Source organism: Rissa tridactyla, chromosome Z (genome assembly GCF_028500815.1).
Source record: "Rissa tridactyla isolate bRisTri1 chromosome Z, bRisTri1.patW.cur.20221130, whole genome shotgun sequence".
NCBI classification, from domain to species: domain Eukaryota; kingdom Metazoa; phylum Chordata; class Aves; order Charadriiformes; family Laridae; genus Rissa; species Rissa tridactyla.
The window spans coordinates 4131049-4154919 of NC_071497.1; the positions used below are offsets into that span (position 1 = coordinate 4131049).

At 41.9% G+C, this 23871-nt stretch overlaps 1 long non-coding RNA gene across 1 annotated transcript; it reads right to left on the minus strand.

Moving 5' to 3' along the window:
• Positions 1-15747: 15747 nt before the first annotated feature.
• LOC128903118 (uncharacterized) lies at positions 15748-22082 on the minus strand. The gene is made up of 3 exons (XR_008464001.1): positions 22019-22082; positions 17363-17553; positions 15748-17196 (listed from the first exon to the last, which is right to left on the minus strand). It is a non-coding gene; the product is annotated as an uncharacterized LOC128903118 (long non-coding RNA).
• Positions 22083-23871: the final 1789 nt, after the last annotated feature.

Genomic DNA, 23871 nt, shown 5'->3' on the forward strand with positions numbered 1-23871 from the left:
TCTTTTTTTTTTTTTCTCCATGAGTTAAAAGGCAGTTAGGTTTACAATTTTTTGCATTACGGTAGCATATTTGATGCTTCCTTATAAAATCAGAGGGCTATTGTATCAGAGAAGGAGACAGTCCCAACAGTTAAGCTGCTGCAATTGAAAAGCATAGACAAAACTTTGGGAGAAGGGGATATTGTATTATTGCGTATCACGCTATTACAGACAGGGAGCTGAGACATAAAGAGACGGAATAAATTGACCAAAGCTGCACAGGAAGTCTGTGATAGACACAAGAATTAAACACAGATCTCCCAACCCTCAGTGTGGTTCTCCGGTCCTGAAACTATTGTTCCTCTCTCCCTTGTCTACTAATTGGATCCATAGGCACCTTCTATCACTGACTTCTGCTAAGTATTGCGCCTGTAGGTAAAGCACCCACACTTTATTTTAGTGCTGATACTAAACTTTAATAACTAGGGCATTCTTCCACTTTTTTTTTTTTTTTTTTTTTTTTATTCCTGGTGCCTGACAATAATGGCTCAGTAATTACTGAACTAATGTTATCAATTCCAACAGATATCACATTTATTAAACAGAAAATGCTATGTTGCTGTTCATCAGTTAGGAATGTGTATAATTGAAACATGAAAATGAAGTCTGTACGAATATGTGTGATTCATCATGAATTCTGCAAGCCCTATACTAACTCTTCTTTTCTTAATTAAGCTGTCAAATGGAAAACTTATAATTAATGCAACAGCATATTTTGTAGGAGTTCTTTTCTACCCCCATATAAAGCTCAATTCAGCAGAAACATTACAAGGATTGCATGCGTGGATTGGGCACCCTTGTCTTATTAAGCAAAAAATTTTGCTTTCCTGCATGACTATTTTTAGTCCATTCCACCAGGATCTTCAGCGAAAACTGAACATGGGATTGAGACTCACTCATTATTTTCTTCTGTCCCTTTCTATATACAGATAGTGATTCACTTGCTCTGAGAAACTTGTGTTACAGACCTACCAGAGTATTTAGTCCAGTAAATTAAGACTATGGTGACAGACATAGACACAGCACAGTTTCTTAACTGCCCTGCGCAGGATGAGTAGATCGGCTCCTGGCCTGGATCTGGACTGACGCTCACAGTCAGGCCTCCCTTAGGACATCTGCACTTGGGACAACTCGGGGGTTGGGGTGTTGATTTTAACACCTGAACCTCCTCGACCCACAGGTTCAGGCGGTGCTGGACTTGGCTCCGCTCCTCATTCTGGCATGACAGCTAAAATGAGCTTTTCACTTGCTATGCGTCTTTCCCAGGTGGGATCAGAGATGCCAAATTGAAGACCCGTCTGCTCTGCATGTACGGTAGAGATAACACAGTCCTTTCCCTGTGCAGGGTTTCCACATTGAATTTCACTGGCACTTGTCTGGAGGCAGCTTGTGAAGCACCTTGCTGTGCTTCGTGCCCTGCTGGTCATAAAAGATAGTGCTTTAAAAGTAATCTCTTTGGCCTTTCATGCAAGGAGATGAGTGTTTTAAGGAATATTTACATTTTCCACTGTAAAGTAATAACCTGCAGCATGCCATTTTCCAGGCAGGGAAAGCACGGCAGGGTTTGGGAGGACAGGTCAACCTCCTAAGCCCATCTAGGCAGCCCCGCAGGCGGGGGTCAAGAGCCTCCATCCAGGGGTGCCTCTGCCTGCTCCACCACCAACTGCAGCCTGCCTGCTCTTGGTCATTCATCCTCTGGTTGTGGTTGTTTTGCTTGTAATTTCTTATAATAGCCCCAGATTACACAGAGCAATGCCAGTTACCATCGACTGGGGTGGGGCGGTGGGCACAACACAGGAAGAGACTTTTCTCCTCTTGCAACATCAAAGCCACAAGATTTCCATATGCTTTTTTTTTTTTCCCCCCCCTTATACTTTACATCTGATTACAACTGTTTTCACTTCGGTGCCAAAAGAGAATACCTAAAACAGTGCAGAAAAGGAAGACACAGGGGTTTGTGGGCACTTGCAGCTGCCAAATAGAGCAGCTGTAATGCTGCGGGTGCTTGGGAAACCAATTAGAAACACATGGAGTGACAAAAAAATGTATGTAACATAAGATTAGCACAGTGAATGCAGCCACACTGTGTGAAACTTAGGCAAGCTAGGGCTGGCTGGCACCAAGGATCAGTGAAAGTAAAATGCAGTTATGATGCCTCAAAAAGAAATTGCACATTAGTGCTGGGAAATAAGGAAATATTCTCACTCTGATCCTAACTGAGGCTTAAGTACACGGATACATCAATGTCAAGAAAATTGTTTTTAAAAGTTAAGTATGTTAAAAGCAAGTCTGGTGTTCACAACTGGGTTCTGTGGGAAAACTGTTGCCTTAAAGGGTGCCCTGACTTTTCGCGTGGCACGGGTCAGAAGCTGTGAGTCCAGGCAGAAACTCTTTCTTTGAACCTTTGCTAAGAAATGGATCAGACAAATTGAAGGAAGGTGTTGAGACAAATGTGAGACAGTTCTTCTTAAACAATTAAAAAAAAAAAAAAGTCAAGATCTGAAGAGTCCTGTATATTCATTAGCTGGCAGTGTATTTTCAGGCACTCTTTTAGAGATACATTTTTTTAACGCATGTGAAATGGTCAAGTCAGGCATTAGTTTATTCAGTTAGATAGGGCTGCAGAGGAAAGCTGTGCTTTTCACTGTCTCCATTGTCTATCATCAAGAAGAGAAGGAACTTAAGGCAGAAGTTTTCATTCTGCAGCTAACAGTCAGCAATCCAAGATTTTTGGTCCATCCTGGAGATGACAAAAGACCTCAGATACATTGGTTTTTGACAGAGACATGGAATGGAGAACTTTTGCTGATGGTGGTCGGATATTTGTAAGTATTATGAGGATTGAATGTCAATGCAATCGTTTAATGCATTTACTTGGTGACAGAACAGAAACATGGGTAACAGAAAACTTATTACTCAAAGGAATAACCAGAACGATAGGAGCAGGGACTCCTGGGTGGAAGCACAGGTGACATTCTTTGTTATTGAAGTCCATCCAGCAGTTATCACATTCTAATAAAAAAGATTATTTTTATTTCTATCACGATATTGCACAAGCACATAGAAGAAATTTCCAGGGCCTTATTTCGTAGACTTTTCAGCAGTGCGCTGTTGACAGTTTTATTTTTCCTCTCAGACAAAAAAGAAAAGCCAAATCCTCTCCTCAGTGTTTGCCCTCCTGTAAATCTAACATGGCCAAGCATAGTGGCCTTCAGCAGGCCCCAAATTTACTATTTCGTGGTGAGTGAACAGGAAAGAGTTATACACCCTACAAGTACTTAGTGAAACATCTGAAGCCCCTCGTTTATTAAGCCAGCTGTGTAAGCTTTGTCTTTGTCCTCCGTCCCGCATGTCCACGGCGCGAGGTTTAAGTATGTAGGACACTTACTGCTGTTAGCAGAAAATGAGCTGGGAGAACAGGCTGCATTTATCGTTGCCGACTGCAGAATAATAATTACGAAGGAACAAAAATTTATAAGATTTTCACAGTCTTGAAAATTGTCTCCACCTCTACTGCCAGCAGAAAGCATGCTGCATTCAAGACTGACAAGCAAGGGTGAGAGCTTTGCTGAGCAGAATACTTACAGATTTCAGTAATTTGCCTGTTCTGGGGAGTGGAAAAGATAGACGGAGGAAAGAGACAGCACTATGGCCCATCTGTGCAAACCAAAAATGCTGCTACTAGGTCAGAACGAGTTGTACAACTGCCCCCGATAATTAAATCTATGGCCTCCATAAAGCTTCTTAATGAGAGCGCTTTACTGGCTTGGCCTTACATCGCTAGTAACAATTAATTTGCATTTTAGAATGTTTCTATTTATCTACTGTTTGCAATTTTAATATTTGTCTTTACAGAGTGAGGTGCAAAAGTCTGATTTGTTTGCTCAGGATTTACTTCTCTAATTTTGACTACCCAGATGGAATAACAACACTTCGAATGAGAATTTTCGTAATACTTCAAAAAGAATGAAAAATGTTTTCCTCGGCACAATTTGAAGCGGTGTTTGAATATGTAGCTCACAGAACTTCGAAAAAACATGGTGATTTTTTGATAGCCTTGTTTTGAAAGTCTCATCCTTAAATATTTCTACTGTGAGGAAAAAAATAACCCTTGCATTTCAAGTCTATTCTGTGCAGGACATGCTGAAGATGTGCTCCTGAGCCAGTGACCAAATTCCAGCCAGATCCAAAGCAAGAAGGCTTTGCTTGAGCGAAAAACGGCAAAGTACAAAAGCTAATCCTCAGAATCCCACTTTCTTTAAAAAAACAACAACAACAAAAAAATCAGAATACCAGATGCGGATGTTTGCGCAGACATTTGTAGAAGTGAGAATGCGTCTGGCTGTTTGGAGCATTATTTCTGCATCGTGATGTCTTTTGTGCCATGGAACCTGCTGTGAAACCTGCTCTCTGTGTAACAGCTCATATGGAAAGATCAAGGGTGCACTGCTTTGCTGGCATGGCTGCAGGATAAACAGTTCCTAACCAGACTATCACACACTGCTAGAGTTTCTGAACAAGAAGTTATGAAGTTAAAGACACTGGGTTTTGCCCTCATTTAAAAATAAAATAGTGCCTGGAAGAGCTGACTCTGGGGAGGAAAGAGAAGGGGTTGAAATCCACAGCTGAACCTGGAAGCAATTTCTCCTGATAGTACCTTGCTCTCTAACCAGTTTGCAAACCCGCACTAGCCAAATATCACCCTATATTTTGGCAAGAACGATCCACAGTCAGGGAAAAATCGGGATTAGGGTTTTCAGGAGTCCCTTTCTGTTCAGTATTTCATACTGATATTATTATATATTATATATTTTTTATAGATATATATTTTTTTAATGTATTTTATATACATTTTTTATATATATATATCCAGCTATTGCTGAACAGGGGAGCTCCATTTTACATTCTAGGAGTTGACGTCTTCTTGCTGGAGGGATTACAGCTTGTCGGGTGCAGATCTTGTTTCACACAGTCTATAGTAAATTAACCGGTAAATTCAGAAATTTATTCTGTCTTAAGGATCATTTTTACAGGTGGAAAGACGAAGGTGGATACGTTCTTAATTTTATTTGCTTTAAAAAAACAGTGAAAAGGAACATAATAGAAAGCGTTAAATCTGCTATGGATTGACTTGTAGATTTGTCCATGAACTGCGATAGGTTTGGGTAATGACTTCTAAATAATTCCTGTTTAACTTCTACAGCACTTTATTGGTCCTATGTCAACAGATGTTCTCTGATATAAGTATTTCCCTTGAGTTCTGAGATGGGCAGCGTAAAAATCTCAAACCTGAAATAGGCCCAGAATGACACTTCTTTTGTTTGTTTGTATCTTTTCTCAGAAATGCCCCATGCTTCTCTAAGCCCACGTTTTTAGACACAGTTCCTCCACGCTTTGCACAAAGTTCCACCATTATTCCTCCTCCACTGAAGAAGACGATAATAAGACAAATGCCTGGGACGTCTCCCAGAATACACCCAGACCTGCCTTTTCCTGCTCCCCATGGTCTCGTGAAGTAGGCACTTGACTATGAATTATGGGGAAGACGCATCTTCTGATGATAAGGTTGGGTGATAAATGTCCGAAGCCAGCATGGGACACTTCAGAGGAAGTGCCATAAATTTACCGCCGAATCAGATCTAAGGAGGGGAGCTGGGGCTAAAGAATCACAGCTGTCATTTGGCTGTGGGAAACAGTTCAGGGATCATTAGTATTGGTCATTCCCACGAACTTGAGGTTCGCAGTGGGGAATGCCGGGAGGTGACACCGCAATCTGTGCAGATCTCGAATCCCAAAGATGAAAGATTGCCTGTTGTTAATAAACAGGTTACATCGCATGTTCAAAATCAAATGCATTTCCCACTTCCCAGTTTTGCTCTGCATCTTCTACAAACAGCAATATTATAAAAGGTAATTGGTAAAAACAGTGGTGGTGGGGGGTGGGGTGGGAAAGAAGGCTAGTTGTTGGAGTTTTCACCTTAAACTTAGTTTAGTACAATGTCATTTTTTGTATAACAATGCCTGGTAGTTGGAAAATGCCGCAGCACAGTCAGGCTTTTAATATTTTATATTACATATCAAGATAAGTCAGAGCTTTTTGGCCAAGTGACTTTTAAGAGAAATCTCTTTTCCCAGTATTCCCCCTCCCTCTTCTCTCCCAAATGATATTGTAGAGAGAAACCTGGAGAAACACAAGTATCACCTTGTTGGAAAGCAGCAGGTTGGCGTATATCAGATCTCTAAGTGACTGATGTCATTAGTATTTTGACTGTATACTTTATAGAAAACAGCACAAAAAACACACTTTGCCCTGCAATGGTTGATTTTGACGATATTCTTTCCAGGCTTGACTGTAATTGTGCCTCAAAACAGGATGGGCAGGGCTGCTAGTAACTAGGACAGATCCATCAAGTACCAGGGTTGAGGTGCTGCTGCAGAGTGTGCAGTGTTTTTGAGGGACAGAGTTAATTACGCCGTCCCAGGGAGCTGTGTGGGTCTAACTGGGACACAGAGACAAACCCTTTGGGCGCTTCGTTTCTGCTGTCACCCCAGCAGAAGGACAGACCGTGGGAAAGCAGCTTCCTAGGGGAAGAAAAGTAAAACATCTCGGTCTTCTTGTCAGCACAGGTGATGGACTGCTATTATTACTATTTTATAATAAAAAAGCAGAGAGGAAAGAGGAGAAAAGGACTGTATGAAGGACAAAGCTGGGAATCACTCAGTAGCACCACAGCAGTTGATTTGATCTCGCTTTGTCTGCAATTCAAGTGTCTCAGGGTTTTTTGTTTAATGGCTTTCTCCTAACGTGGAATAGGTTTTCTCTTTTCTGCTGCAAAAATATAGAAACCATGTCCAGAGTAATACATGTTTCCTTGTAAAAAGCCAAGGCAAATCACAGGAGAAGGCCGGCATCTCAGTCCCCAGGTGTCAGTTTCCTGTAATCTGTTAAAAAAAACCCATAAACTCTGTAATCCTACTGCAGTTTGAGCACCCTGAGCGGGACGCGCTTCGTAATACCGGAGAGAGGCTCAGAGGCACTGACAGCTGAATTATTTAAACATATATATGTTCTTAAACACATCTGAGACTCAGGGTCTGAACAACCTGTTCCCACTTTCAAAAGTAGCCCGGGCACTTTGTATTTGAAAGTCTCTTTGAAAGTAAACAGCACGTGGGTTTCTGGGTGTTGCAATCACTTCTCATTCCACGCGTAACCTTCTGGCTTTCCTGAATGAAACTAGAATAGGGCCTTCGGCAAAAAAGCTGACTCAAAAGCACCGAAGAGGCAGTAGTGCTGGTGTAACTTCCTTATTTTAATGAAGGCTTCTGCTTAAAAACACATTCTGTGGTACCTCTGGAGTTTAATCTAAATATTATAATTAATCCTTACCCGTAGAGACAATAGGCTGGATAAAATATTGAGTCCATGGTTTTGGAACTGCTTTTTCTTTTTCTTTTTTATTTTTTAAAGATTTTTACTTAAATTAAGTAAAGGGAAACAAAATAAAAGCTTCCAGCTTTATCCCTCCATAGTGCTGATAAAAAGTAGGATATCTGCGTTGCAGGAAACTGTTGTATTTTGACACTTGTTTCGTATTGGGACAAGAAGACGAAGTATTGAAACTTTTCACTGCTTCAGACAGTAATACTCTCTAAAAGGATGAGTTTTGATTGTTTTTTTTTTTTTCTCATTCAAAGCCTATTGAGCAGCCCAACATTTGAGCTACTTTCAGTTTAGCCTGAGAATGAAATGACACCAGCTGATCTCAGAAACGTAGGCTTGGACCTCCACTTCATCCTGAGCGAGCAACCTCCTGTGCTTGGGTGGAGATCCACAAAATTTGCTGAACTAATGGATTTGAAGGCAGCAGTAGTTTTAGGGAGCAAGAAACCAGGCTAATTGCCCCAGGCCGTGGTAGGACGAGCAGTAGTCCTAGCCTGCTAGTTGTACAAGCGTCTATTAAGGGACTGCAAAGAGAAAGGGGGAAGTGCTTTAGTCCCTGCCAGGCTAAATCACAAATCCCTACCACCTTTGCCTGGACCACCAGGTCTAAGGCTATTATAAAACAAATATTGCTTTTGTGTTTTATACCGCAGAATGGGAGAGGAGGTCAATGGCAAAACCTGCCCGCAATTGCAATACTGGCTTTACACAATGAAAAAAACAACCCTCAAGTGTTTGTTTCTACCTAAGCTACTCTTACTAAAACTTATTTACAAATATTTTTCTGTGCTAAAATTATTTTAGACCCTACTATTTATTAAACATTTGCAATTTGTTTTATAACAAACAGTCTAGGTGCCAACATATCAAACAAATACAAAACTCCTGTGCATCAGAAAAGAGCCCAGGTATTCAAAAAATGCTTCAATTTCTGTTTTAAATGCCGTAATCTCAGCACATGAATTGCTATGGCATCTATCAAAACAAACAAGCAAACAAATAAGAGAAAAAAGAAAAAGATGAAAAAGTCAAAGTCAACAGGTAAGAAGAAGCATGGAAAATAAAACAGAAAGGGACTGAGATAGAAGGAAGCTGTAGATTGCTCCTGTCTTTAATCCAGGTTTCCTTCAGGCATCCGTATCTTTCCAATTCTGGAAAAAAATATCCCAATGGACTAATTTTTTCTGGTGCTTTTCCACTTTTGTGTGTGATCCTTGCTTTTTCAGAAAAACCTGCAGGTGACTACATGCCATGCTGTAGAGGGGAGGCTAAAAGATGGGGTGTTTTCCCATGCATGAGAACCCTCCACTTTTTGTGAATGGATCCTTTGATAATCTCCTTTGGTACAATGTCAGTCTGTAATTGTATATTTGATCCACTAACAAAACATCTGTTTTGAGGTTCTGTGGATTTTCTGGAATCAAGCTAATTCTTCTTTTAAAGACATTTGAAATAATAATTTATGGTCCAAACGCAGTTGGAAAGTTTAGGTTTTTCTTTGACTCTTTTATCATTGATATCGGAGATAATTTTCAGTTAAAATTTGTTTCTCTGCTTTGCAGCCCAAAGATGATGCACTTCTCCTGAACAAGACATAGTCACATCCAGTATGTGATAGTTATTGCCAAGTCTTTTGCTGAATTTTTACTCTATTGCAGCAACTCTACCATGGGTAGGAGAAAAAGTCTCTAATAGTAGTATTTACAAGGACCTCTTCCGGTTCCTTTTCTAAGTTCTGGGTTTATTTTCTTTGCCTGGTGCTTGAAGGTCTACATGTAATGATTACTGATTTGCCTAATTAGGGAACGATAATTTGGTCCTTGCTGAATGAAGGGCAATGGGCAAACTTGCATATGGCTGCAGTGAAGTTGTAAGAGAAGCCAGGCTTTCCTTTGCACATGAGCTGAGTTTACCATGCAGTTGCATAGCTTGACATTTAAGTCTGTCCTAACAGATGGAGAGGTTTTTGTTTGCTAGTCCGTGGTGTTGATCTGCAGTGACTCACTTGTAGCTGCTACGTGGTGAGGACCAGGGATATCTGCTGCTCCTAGACCTTCTCCACCATGTCTCTACTAGCCCATGAACTTCTGGAGCCGCAGCAGTCGGTCAGGACTCTCCAGGGTTTAGCAAAAGTTTAGTTAGTGAAGGCACCTGGGTGGCTTGGATGGGCTCAGCTTCCTCCCTTGCTTTAAAGCCATCGGGGACACTGCTGTGTGCCGTGAGGAGCCCTTCCATGGGTGAGCACGGCAGTCCTGTCCATAGCTTGTGTAAAAAGATCATCCACCTGTGGGAATACTTCCGAAAAAAGAAAATAAGATCTTTAATTTTGTTGGTTTTTTTTTTTTGAGGATGACAACGGCATGAAAATGGCCAGACGAGAGAGAAGGTGCTCAGCTTGAATACTTTGCTGCTGCTGAAAGAAATCCCCCAGTCCCATGCTTGGAGCTGTGTGCTCCCACCCTCCCTGGCATCGTCTCATCCCAGAGGCTTGCTGGACTCGCCAGGCTGGCAGAATATAGAAGGGTAACTTCCCGCAACTCTAGCAAGCTGAATTTGTTGAGATAAAAGGTCAGGTCAGCACAAGAGGGGCAAGGCAGTGCTCACGGGGCAGGGGCAGGGATGGAGGGGGAAGGTCCTTCCTTTTCAGGACTGAGCACTTAAACAGGCTGAGCTATTTCGTCTGTGCTGCCTGGGAGATTCAAGCTGTGTGTTCGAGCTGAATTTCGCTTTATGCACTGGTATGCACATACAGTGGTATGCACTGTAACCAGTGGAATTATTGCTTTATTCTGAGAACCCCTGTTGTTGTTTTGTTGTTTTGTTGTTTTGTTGTTTTTTTTTTTTTCTGAAACATAGTGATACTCTACACGCTTTAACTGAGAAATATGGGCAAAAGAAAAAGTTGGCTTTTCCTATGGACAAGCTAGCTTTGATGGGGAAAACTCACGCTTCAGCCTTCACCTCTATTTTGGCTTCCTGGGGAGAAAGCGGGCTTTTAATCCCACCAAGCATAATACCAAACATGCAAGATCCTGATGGCACCTCAAGGTACTCTCCATGACTGCATGACCATTAGCATTGCAACGCAGCAAAGAGCTGCTCTTCAGCGTTTGCTACATTATTTAGCTATAATTCAAAATGTCACATGGTGTTTTTGGGATCATGCATTGGAGGGTAACTAGCTTCTCCAGCCCTTGGCAGGTTACTCACCCTGCGAGGCAGCAGTTTGAGATACCAGCCATCGACTGCTTCGTTGTACCTCACCCTTAAAACCTCTGTGTCTGCCCTACGGCTGGAAAGATGGAGAGATCTTTTCTGAGGCTGTAGCTGTGCTAACCATACAGGTAGTCTTTTTCATATGCTAGTGCAAGCTGATGTTGTATGCCGTAACATCCAAAGTTGGAAGAAAATGTAGCCTTTGTGGCGTTTTTAAGTCAAGGAGCAAGAAGGAGCGCTTTTTTTCACCTTTTTTTTTTTTTTTTTTCCACTGTTAAACTACTCTTGGAAATCAAAACATGCTGTTGGTATTTTGGGAAAGGGTTCATTAAAAGTGAATTCAGTGACCATAAATCAAGTTTTGCACAAGAATTCGGCTGTGTATAGGTTTGCTGAATCCACATGATAAACAGTTACAAGACACAAGATTGCTAGAGGAGGATGTGTGGTTGGGGTACAGGGGAGTGCGGACAACTGCACAAGAAAATCAATTATGGGCAGTGTACACCCTTTTTATTCTCACTTATAAGGCCAGTACACATGTTCACAGCGAGCATTACACAGGGCTGTATTTATTAAGACACACAATTCTTTCATTTGGCTGGTCCCTGTAGCAAAACCACAATGCCACCACAGAAGAGACAGGCCCAATCATGCTCACCTCAGCTGCCCTTTCAGCCACCACAACCCCTGCTTCCCCCGAACAAAAAGGCAAAAATGTTGTTGTTTGCATAGCCTAAAAACAGATTGTGCCTTAGGAAAATAGCCAGAGGAAAAAACTACTTCAGAAATACTGAGAAAAGGCTAAAAGATGTTATGTAGCCCTCAGCTATGCACTCCCCGCAGAAAAGATTTTTGTTTGAAAGCTACGTGTAAATCCATAGCGTGTTTATAGAGCTATTGATGCTTTAAATTTACTTCTCCTGTGCATGTTGTTGTATGTGGGGATTTTATTTTACATAGGCTATGGCTGCTGTAGGTAACAGGATGTTGGTATTGTAATTATGGTCGATGCCGCAGCATTTCAGTCAATAGACAGTGGTGCTGCTTAGGCATGCTGAGAGGATTAAGAGACAAATGTCATGGATTATCTGTTACGAGAGGGCTGTTTTGAAAAACACATGGAACAGTAGGACTTTAGTAGCAGAATTTCTCCTGACTTATCCTTTTCTTTGCACTTACCCGTCTTTCTTTTCTGCCTGTGTTTCTCCCCACTTTTTCTCCCTTGTCTCACATTTCCTCTCCCCTTACCTAATTTCAGCTACATAATTACTCTTTTTTCTTCATCGGCTCTCCTTTTTCTTATTTACGTACCCTGATTCATTTTCAGAGGTAGGATGTTAGACAACAGTTAAACCTAGACAATTCTTGGAGACCTGCTTCAGGAGTTGGCTCCAGAGCTAGCTACCTCAACTGTGGAGGTCAACCATCAACTGGATGACCTCAGAGGGGCAACACCAGTATGTTCATGGCAGATAGCTGCTAAATGTAGCCTGCTGTGCTTGGAGGTGTGGTGTCCCTTTTATTTTCTCTCCATGGGTCTATGGCTCCAACTTCATAGGGCCAGTGAGTTTGGTCATGCAAAGAGTCCCTGAGATGATGTCGTCCCATAGACAGTAATAGAGAATTGATTCAGCAACTTTTACATGTACATAACATTGCTCTGGATCATAGTGCAGATAATCTGAATGGCAGTTCAGAAGAGTTTGACTGTGAGGCCTTGAAGTCGCAGTTCTTATCAAATAAGGCTATTGTTGAAACGCATTTCTACATTTTAAAAATATTTAGCCTGCATAATAAATCTCTGTTTAAAGTTCTGCTAAACGCCCCTTTCTGCCTTTCATTCTAATAATAAATAAATTGTTTGCCTAACATTTGGGGAGATGTTTATTTTTTTCCATTGCAGAAGAAATTCTCATGGAAAACACATTAGCAGCCTTGGAACAAAAGGCGCAGAATGGGGAATTTCCCAGTGCATTCCACTGCCTGATTGTTCTGCTCCGTGTTGAGAACCAGTTGGTGTGCTCATTTATAACTACATGTTTTTGTAGACAGTCATCGGGCTGCTGAGTGGAAAACACAACAAGAGCTTGCACGGGCAAAAGCGCATCTTGAGAAGAGCCCAGCTGAGTGTTTGGATCGCGTGCATGCTTAGCCGTCCCTGTGCGGATTCAGTATATCCTGAAAGCACTGAGAGCTGGGATACCTGACCCTGTGGGAAGTATTTTGTCATTACAGCCCATCACAGGAAGGTACAGGGGAACTATATGTTTTCTGAGACACAGCAATTCCTGCGTTTATTAGGTTATTTGACTGGGATGCCACAGTACATGATTTTTAGTAGTTCACATAACTGTTAGGAAAAGAGATCCCAGGTGTCATTTAGAAGATGGAGGGATCCCTCCTAGCGTGAGAAGGATGGTTCCTTTCTGCCTGCCATGATAAGAGGTACCAGACCTGTGTTAGTATACTTCAGCTACTTCTGCCAAGTCAGAAAACCACCCAGAGGTTAGCGTGTCTCTTGTCCTTGTGGCAATTACTCCACCCTCATGTCCTTGGCCCTTCATGGACAGGGCGGTGTATGATGATGGTAGGGATGTCAGAGGTGGCACAACTGCTGAGTAAATCAGATTACTGCACTTGGAGGCTTCTGAACGCTTCTTCTATAGGATCAGTTTTTGTGAGCAGTTTAAGCCAACTAATAGTTAGACTTCGTATATCTAAAGTCTCAGTGGTGTGGATACAGTCACACGCACTATCATCTCTGAAAGTTTCTGTAGAAAAAGTGCAATTACTCCTTCTAGAAAGCCGGTTAAGATGCCTCTGTAGATACCTATAGAGAGCTTTCTTCACCCTCTGTCCTCTGGCAACGTCACTTCTCAGAGGGGGAAAGCGCGAGCTGCAGACATTTTAGTAATTTCTTTATTTTGGCACAGCCTGTGTATGAATTCTTCATTCTATGTTATCTTCTCCCCGTGATCCTGTGTGCGTTCAGCGCTGTAACGCTCCAATGTGTGCAGCAGTTTGTCTTCCCACCCCGGCGGTGTGTGACAGTTGTCATCTCCCTGTAGACTCGGAGCCTTTGTGTGCGATCGTGTTCCTGCTGCCCCGTGAGTCAGCTCCTGGCGACGCTTCCCGAGGCACAGACGGAGTCAACGCTACGTGTGCGAGGGACCGTGACCGACTCCTGACGTCCCTCCACCAGGATCACACGCAGTCCCTGCGTCCCGCTGGGTGGGTGCAGGGGACGCGTGGAGCGCTAGCGGCGGCGCTGGGGCAGGTGTCCACCTTTCAGGAGGCGTTTGCAGGAGCAGAGCCGCAGTAAGCAATTACGCCTATATTGCAGAATAAACATGTTCTGAATGCTGATGAATGAACCAAATGGCTGAATTGTGTAATTTGGAAACGTGGCTACTATACCCCTTCAGTAATTAATTTACTCCTGTGCCCTGTGCCAAGTTCCCAAGCACAAGGAGAGCTTTCTGACTGCCGCAAAGTGTGGTGGACTGAGACGCTCTATGCCACAAACTCCTTGGCCAGTTAGTGCCCTTTAAGGAATTTTGTCCTGGCAGCTCAGCAGTGCCTTCTGCACAGCAAACAGTCTGCAAAGAAGAGGGATGAGTACGAAGCCTCACTGCTCAGAGAGCTAGAGAAGTCTTCACCCACTGCCTGTGTCCTCTGCCCTGTGACTAGCTCTGCCTGGCATGTAAGAGGGCGGAAAGCTGAAACTCAGACCCTGCCGCCACCCAGGTGGTAAATTATCACCATCCCACTTTCTGCTGACTTCGTTTCCTTCCTACGAGTGAATTAGAATACGGTCACAGGAAACCAGGCTGCACGGAGAAGCGCAGTGAAAAATGGAAGCGGGGTATTTTTCACCCAGGAATGGAAGTTGGAAAGAGTTAAGGATGCAAAGGCAGGCTGGAGAGGCACGGTGCGGTGTGTTGGCAGCAGAGCAGCTCAGCTCTGTGTGTGCAGGGGGCTAGAGACACAAAAACAAGCTGCCGGGAGGTATTTCTTCGGTAAGGTCTCCAGGCCAAATCTTTGGCCACAAAGCAGCGTTGCGAAAAGTGACCTTACAGCTTAAGAGGACAACTCCTGTCACTCAGAGACGCTTCATCTCGGTGTGGCCGGCTCTGTCCGTTTTCCTGACAGGCTCTAAATGCAGGGGGCGAAACGCTTGGGAGCATAAAGGAGACACCTTTTAGCAGGGAAGGAGCCTGACAGAGGTTTGAAGGGAAAGGTCTGAAGTTCAATACATGCTCTGATGTCTGAGTGGTGCGCTCCTCAGGGGTCCAAACCTGCTGGTGTAAAGTAGAACATCTTTATAGCAGCTCTAATTTGTGCTGATGGCTGAGTTGGCCTCCGGCCAACGCAAAGTTGGGGCAAGCAGAAGGAAGGCTTGCAATCACCTCTTCCTCTCCACCAGAGCCGTCGCTGTGCCGAGCATAAGCTTGGCTCAGTGTGGGACTGTGTCACTGAATGCTTCATAACAGAACGCATCGGGTCCAAAGCATGCATTCTGGTCTATCAGATAAGCAATATGCCTTTTTAAAATTGTCACCGGCACCTTTATACATGCCAATTCTGGTGATAATTGCTGAATTTCTACATTTAGAGGAAGCAAGCGCTTCATTAATATCACAATGTGCTATTGTTTATTGCACGTGTTCAGTTCCTTCTAAATATAGAATTTAGGTAATTATCACTGTGGCTATTTATTTACTCATTACAGTTCAAATGTAGATACATAAGATCTTGCAGTAATATTTATTTTTAAAAGTTTGGAATCTCTGAAAAATCTCTCCCTTAGATGGGTTCAGCTCTTAGCTTCCTATAAAAATTTCATATCGCATTTTTGGATGGCCATCTGGTTTGTTGAAGCCTGGAAAATCTGCCTTACACCAACGCAGAAATTTTGCTTAACAAAAAAAAAAAAAAAAACCACCACAACACCCAACCCTCAAAGAAATCAAAGGGCTTTTTGCTGCATTTGTAGCAATTAAAATAACTTCGTATCTATCTTTTGTTAGTCTTTAGTACTGAAAGATTGCAAGCACTTCACAAAATTAACGTATGGAAAATAGTCCAGGAGATACTTGTGTTTTTATTCTGTTGTATTAGTGGTGAGAATACACTTGTTTTTTGTCTAAAATACGAAGGAAACTTACACTCAGTCTACGACAAGCTTCAGTTGCCCTGTGCAAGGCATGGCAACCATACCCGTACTTACAAGGTCTGGCTGGTCAGGAGTTGACTAGAAAGGCAAGAGGCTCATGAAATTTGAATTTTGGACTACTTATAAGTTCTGCTTTATTCTCACAGCACAGTGTTGGGTTTTTCTAACAACAACTCAGCTCTTGTTCTAACCGAGTATGGTTTGCACCATGTTGTTGATGGAGAAAATGGTAGATAAAGCCCATCATTGTGTGTAAAGCTCCAGAACCGTGTTGCTGTGCAAAGCACAAAGAACAACATGGAATTTCCCTGTGAGTCCCACTTGGCTGAGTCTCTGGTGACTGCAAAGGTGCTGGCAAGCAAAGATGGAGAAGGACAGACACGGACAATGCAACCTTAGGGTGTTTGCGTCTCTGCCTCCTATTGGTAAAGCACAGCCGTGACTTACCAACGCTCACCAACACTGAGGTGTTTGGGGCTCTAGCTGTAGGATAGCATCTCCTTGCATTAGACTATGCAAACATCAAAAAAAGGCTCTTGCTGCAAAGAGATTGTACTTGGTCATCTAGTTTAAAAATGCCCATGCCTAGTTGGGATCTGTAAGAATGAACACGAGATGTTGTGGTGTCTTTAGGCTTGATGCCCCTCACAGATTAAATAAGAAGCATCATTCTGAACTGTGCTTGCTGTTAAAAGCAGAGGTCCTGAACAGCGGCATATTGACAGTGGCATCGTAGTTGCTGCTCATGGCTCTGAAAATCTGTGAAAGTTGTTGAAAATTTTTGGTGCAGAAGGTACCATTTAATACATATATCACAAAGGAAAAGCAAGGCAGCAGAAAGAAAGCCAGAACACATCTTTTCGGATAGCTTGACTGAAGTATAGCCTTCAGTAATTTTCCACTTCTGGTGATAGATCACTGTCTTCACTTTTTGGGCAGGTATAATAATTAATTACTGTCAATTATTTATATAGCTCCAGAGAATTGCAAATACTTTCTTGCAAAAAAATACAGGTCAGTGGCCCAGGGAACGTTAACATCCACAGCAGCATTAACACAGAAAGGATTACCAATCCTGGACAACAGTCACCTGGTGTGCATTAAAAAAAAACATGGCCAGCAGGTGGAGGGAGGTCATCCTCCCCCTCTACTCTGCCCTGCTGAGGCCACATCTGGAGCACTGTGTCCAGTTCTCGGCTCCCCAGTTCAAGAAGGACAGGGAACTGCTGAAGAGAGTCCAGTGGAGTCTACAAAGATGATCAAGGGACTGGAGCACTTCTCTCATGAGGAAGTACTGAGAGACCTGGGTCTTTTTGGCCTGGAGAAGAGAAAACTGAGAGTGATCTCATCAATGCTTACCAGTATCTACAGGGTGGGTATCAAGAAGATGGGGCCAGGCTCTTTTCAGTGGTGCCCAGAGACAGGACAAGGGGCAATGGGCACAAACTGGAAACTCCATCTCAACATGAGGAAAACTTCCTTACTTTGAGCGTGCCGGAGCACTGGAACAGGCTGCCCAGAGAAGTTGTGGAGTCTCCTTCTCTTGAAATACTCAAAACCCACCCGGACGTGTTCTGGTCAGTCCTGGTCTAGGTGAACCTGCTTTGGCGGGGCGTTGGACTAGATGATCTCCGAAGGTCCCTTCCAACCCCTACGATTCTGTGATTCTGTGATTCTGCGATTACATTGAACAAACAGAGGAGGGGAAAACTGTGGGTTCCTGGAACAAAAGTTTACAGTGGTCTTGCTGTTTGCTGGTGTGGCTCTGCTGTTGCAGTCAAGATACGGTCAAGACTGTGCCTGCTCTTCATGCACAGAGTTTCTGAACATGCCCCACGTTTGTGTCTGTAGGACACTCTGCAATGTATTTAAGGGCTAAGCATGCCCAGTGATTTCCCATGCTGCTGGGAGGGTGTATGGATGGGGAACACACAGTATTCTCAGATTTTCCCTTAAAGACTGACGCAGATCAAATCCAACATGACTTGGTAATGGCTTTGGGATTTGCCTATAAAGAACAGGTAATTAGGCCTCGCCTCATGTTCGCTTACCTTTCATCAAAAAAGAGATTTGAAAGCAATGCCCAAATAGGTGTTAATTGTGTTTTAAAAATACATTTCCTTTGTTTATACTTTTAACAGGTTTGTGCTGACTATTTTTTTTTGCTACTGTACTGACTGATCAGGTCATCAAACTGTTACAAGGTATGTTGTGCTTTTGTTCTTTTTTCTTCTTGTTTTTAGTGATGAAATGATTATTGTTCTATTCTCTATGTATTTATTCATTGTCTTATGTACATATAGAGAAATAAGCATTCCTGTGAGGCATTGCCTGTTCACGCTGTGGTGCTGTGTTTTGCCTTTCTTTGATGTATGGCATTTAAATTGTTTGCTCACCTCTCTTCTCCCTCCTGCCAACCTCCCATTACCATGAGCTTGTCCTACATTTGTTGGAACATGCTCAATTAGAAACCCTCTTGCTCTTTTTTCTCTGCTCTGTACAATTTCATGTGCGTTTTGAGTGTTTCTTTTGCACAACACTTCTCGTGGTGGTGTTATCAGCACTTTTCTGATTCCTCAAAGTTGCAGAGAACCCAGTCATTCTTGGTACAAAAAGAATGTGCACTTATTGGAAAATTATTTTTTTCTTCCTACAACTCCTTTTTCTTCATTTTTACAAGAGAAGATAAAGGATTTAATTTCAGGTTTCTAATTTAACAAATAGTTTGGGAACAGGTTCTTTCACACAGGTTGTCTGTTCCATAATAAGGTAGTCAACTCTCTGGCTGGAGGAGAGGCACTAAGAGACACATTAGTTGTTGTATATGTACACCGTGAACACAGTAAGGTTTTTGACAGTTCCTTACAATTGATCTAAACTAAGGCACCAGGCAGAAAGTAAAAATCTATTTGCAAAATGACGCTCAAAGTGGTTATCAATGGATTTCTGTCAAAATGAGTTTCTGTAAGCATCACTCTTGATCTGGTATTAACGAAAACTCTAAAACCCTGGATAGCCGCATGTTGTGTTCGTTAGTGTTGTGCATGAGATGGGAGGTTGGAGGTGTCCTGGAGCCTGGAGTTCAGAAGCAAAAAGTGTCTCGGCAAATTTGCAAAGCCAAGACTGTTGTTGATGCAACAAATACCTATGTTAGGCAACACTAAATATCTGTACATGCCTTCCGTCTGGAGAGAATAAGATACAAGACTGTGGGGTCAGTTGCAGCTGGAATGAGTTGCCTGCATTATCTTGTTATGAAAAGAAAAAAAAAGAAAAAAGAAAAGGCAAATATATAGCGAAACAAAGCTTGTCTATAAGAGATGAGGAAACCATTCTACTCTGGCTGATGACATCATAGTTGAAGGAAAGTCCAATTATTTGTGCCTTGCTCCAAGAAAGTCTGGATTCATGGCTCTTTACATGGCTGTTTGCAGAGAGAGTGACTAGAGATACAGAAAATATGACCTGCTAGGAAAGACTGAATGAATTTGGCTTACGCAGCTTTGCAGGAGATTATGGTGGCAAAGGGTTTTATAAGACACTAGTTTCGCAGCGAGAAAGGTGACAAGATTTCCCTGTCCCCAATGAGTAGGTCAAAAAAATAAACATTTAAAGTGCAGCAAGGAAAACTGCCTCCTAGGGTTGGGACAGCAGAAAAGAGAAATACTGGAAAAGATTTCATCGTCTTTGCAGGCAGTGCCCTTCATCAAAGACCTTTAGGTGGAAAATTTGGCACAAGTTCCAGGTGTGATGAGGGAGAAGTGGGCTTGCACTGGAGTGGGAGGGTCAACCTGCCACAGTTCCTACTGTTATTAAATTTCTAATAGCGAAACTACATAGTTGCCACTGTCTTGACACTGCTGTATTCAGATGTTTTAAATTCAACCTGATCAATGTAGTTATATTTTTCCTACCGGCTGGTTGAAGATGCCTCCACAGCACGTGTCTTAATCCAATCTGAATTGCACCTTGGGGGACTTTAGAGGGACTTTAGGGGGATCAGAGTGTGCAGTCAATGGGATTGCTCTGTTGAAGCATTTTCCTCTCAACGTTCAGACTTCCTTCTTGGGTGTGAGTGAAATTCACCTGCACAGTGAATTTCACCTAAACATCTTACAGTGGAGTAAATTATTCTGCTGTGACAAAAGTAGGATAGCTTTGACATACAGGCACAAATTCTGGCAGCAAGTGGAATTATCCTAGATTAACGTCAGTGAAGAAATTAGGTGAAAAATATAGAAAAGTTTAGAAATAAAGAGTAGTGGTCTTATAAACGATGTTCAAAATTTAGATGTTCCTTGGTAAAGATTCACCTGTATTATAGGCTGTTGGTTTTTTTAAATTTAAAGATTTTTGTCACTCAACATTCTTTAAATTGAAAGTAAAGTCTGGTTTAGATTGAAAAAGATGGATTTACATGCTTTTTTCAAAAGGAAAGGTGTTCATAAAAAATTAAATGTAAATAGATGCATAAACTTGAAAGTTGGAAATGTTGAACAGCTCTATTTATGATTTTGCCAGTCTGGTTCCTTTCCCTTATATCAAATTTATTTTCATCACCCACCAGCCTTTGCCCTTTGTTATTGTGATTGTTATCTTGGAAGCCTACATTTTAAAGAATTAAAATTAAGATCAGTTTGTCTCAATTGCCTATTAAAGATTAAAATATTAAGACAAGTATTCTGTGAACAGTGTTAAAGATGAACAAATATTTTCAGTCTGATCAAGTGTGTCCTTCCTTACCTCTCTCTTCAGTATCAAACAAGGTTCTGTGATCTGTAGGATTAAATTAAACTTCTGCAAATGCTGGTCTTCAAATAATGAGTGCTATTAGTTTTGGGAGAAGGTTATGCAAGGAAATGCACCTGGTCAGATTAGAAATTCTGATTTTTCTGACTTTTCTTTTTCCCACTGATAGGTCACTGGAATAAAAAATGCTTTGTTAACATGAAAACAAATGTCAGAGCTTCCAGAATGGGGTATTAAGGTTTTGGTCGGCAATTTGAAAGTAAATACTTTTCTTTCTCCATACGGAATAAATTTAGTGTGTGTTCACTGAGATCAATACTTTTCTATTTACAGAACCAATATCAGAGTAGGATTTTTAGGTTTTATATGGATATAATTAACATATTACTATTTCTTTTTTTTCTCTTCATGGATATTGGGACTAAGTTTGGTGTCACAGGAATATTTCAGGGCAGAATTTCAGCCTTTCCTTCTCATATTTTTTTTTATAGCTAGTAAGAATAAAATGACAGTATTTGAGTGTGGTGTCCTTGTTTAATACTTAATCTGCCATTAACAGGCACAAGGATTATCAGCCTTACGGACGCTGTCTCCTGTGGAGGCACAGCCTCCGTCTCAGTTTTAAATTAGCAGTTCACAGAGCTGGCTGCTAGTTTAGTACGTAACTCCTTAGATGATGCTAGATAATCTGAACATTCTTTATCCTCTGTTGTGTTCAGAAATGAAGTGCCACTAGTATTTTGGGTTAGTAAACTCAGGGGGCAGCCTCTTCTTAGGGTGTTTGCTCCCAAGGTGCAGCACTATTACAGCTCGGGATCCTTATGCACAAGTTTATTCTGGATGGGGTTAAATCAGCCGACTTTGTTTACAAAAATTCCATCCCGCTCTGATCAAACGAAAGCACACGCCAAATCACAAGTGTATCTTAGTCTTCTTTGTTGACCTTAATGAGGCTTCAAAATTAATCCAGGAAGCATATGGTATTTTTGTGCTTTTAAATAGCCTTTTACCAGCACTCCTCCACACAAAATGTTCCCACACTTACAGGTAATAGAGCCGTAAAAATTAATCCTTAAAAATACAGTAATATCATGGTGGGGGACGGGGTGGGGAGGAGGGAACTGCTAGACTAAGATTGGAGACCTTTGCTTTGTTCTTGGCTCTGCCACCGAATTGCTACATCACAGAGGCAAGTTACTTATCTGTCAGATTTGGTCTCTCTGTGCTGCAAAACTTCCAGATGGCTTTTTTTTTTTTTTTGCTTTTTTTTTTTTTCCCTATAGCACCTAGCACAGTGGTCCTGTAACCTCAGCAAGAATGCATTTGACAAATTATGCGGCACCTTCTCCTCCTTGAATCCGCAAACCCACTCAGAGGGAAGTTCTGCTTACCACGGGCGCTGGTGCCAGAACTGGGTCACAGGCACTCAGAACTGCTTTGTCTTCTGAGGTATCTTGTACGGCCTCCCAATGGCCAGATTTAGCACAATTTATAGGTTTACACGCACCAAATCTATTTCATGGGACAGTACCTTGCAATCACTTTTTCAGGGGAAAGCGGTTAATGTTTAACTGCTGCAATCTGAATTCAAAGTGCAATATTCTTTGTATGTCCAAAAGTAAAGTCCTAACTTTGCTGGTATGAAAAATACCTTACTACAAAAATCAAGTCCTTCCCTTTGAAAGCAGCGTAGCAGAAGCACAAATTCTAGCTTATCTCCTTATTTTATTTTGGCCTGTTTTTTTTCCCTCCTTTTCATTTGATTGCATTTGACCCTTATTTTCATCTGATAAAAATCATTGAGTGCTTCAGAACTGGCACTCAAAAGCAAGAATCCTCCGGGATGCGAGGCTTTCCGTCGCGATGCGCAATCTGCTTCACGCCACTAACGACAATATAAGACTATTAGGAGCGAGCTGAATAGATGAAGAATAGTCTTTGCATTAGGGCAAGGAGACTGTCACTCTGCTGGCAGCCCCGCGGAGCGTCACACATCAAAGCTACCACACGGAGCTAATACTGCGCTTATCCCACAGCTATTCCAGTGTCCCATATGCACTCACTGTGTGTAGGGTGGCTGCGTGTGCATGAGGGGAGCTGACAACGTGCGAGAAGGAGCTGTAGGAGATGAGATGAATGTAACTTTTATCTCTACTTTTTTGCAATAAATAACCCTTGTAATAACAGCACATAGTCAAAGTCTTCGCTTTCTTCCTTTTTTTTTTTTTTCTCTTTTCTTGCCACTAAGTAATTAAAAGTGGAAAGAAAATTTTGTGTTTTAATCTGTTTAGTAAGAAATCAGGGCAAAACTCCTTAAAAATTCGGAACAGTGTCTTAAGCAGCTGCCTCAAAAAAAGGGCAGTACTGTTATTCGGGTGACAGTGACTATTGAAATTAGGGGTGTTTTCTGAGCTACTGTAGGGGCTTTTTTCCCCCCTAAGTCACAGAGAAATAATGATTTTGGTTTGTATTTTGTCACTACATACAGCAAGGATGGACTGGTAAAAGAATTTAGATAAAAACAGAAGAGGCTGAATGTGCGATGATCGTGATGCTGGTAGCAACTTGGTGAATTCTTTAGCCTGACTTGTAAAGTACGTGTAATTCAAATATTTCGGATGCAAAACACCCGAAGAAATATGACCATGTGGCTGTGTGCATTGAGGATCTGGGAGGTGTATGGTACGGCTGCTGCAGTGTGTACCCTGTTTCTCAGAGGGTGGAAGGTCCTTACGGACTCCCTTACAGCCAAAATTTAGCCCCTGTGCAAGCGTCAGGCTTCGGTGCATGCAAAGATGTGTGTGTAGTTCCCATATGCCCTTGCAGGTTTTAAAATCCTAGGATTAATTTAAAAAAAAAAAATAAAAATTGCCCATTATAAGTTATATCTGAGATCTAAGATTTTTTTTTTTTCTCAAGCAATGCGGTATGGCTGGTTTATTTTTAAACCTTCAAATAGCTGGGAAAAAAACCAAAGACAGCCAGAATAAATCCATATAATCTAGATTTCTAATTTTACCATTTACCTTACAGGAAATAGTTTAAAGACAACCAGTACCCATTTTTGAACACATATAATGGGTGAGGGTGTTTTTGTGAGAGGAAATCTTTGAGTGGACTTAAGAGTTTTACAGACAGGGTTAATTAGGTTAAACCAAACTAAGATGGTGCAATGCTGGCCTTTGAGAAAAATCAGCCTGTCTCTGCTCTCCATGACATGCTGAAAAATCTTTGTGTAGTGTTT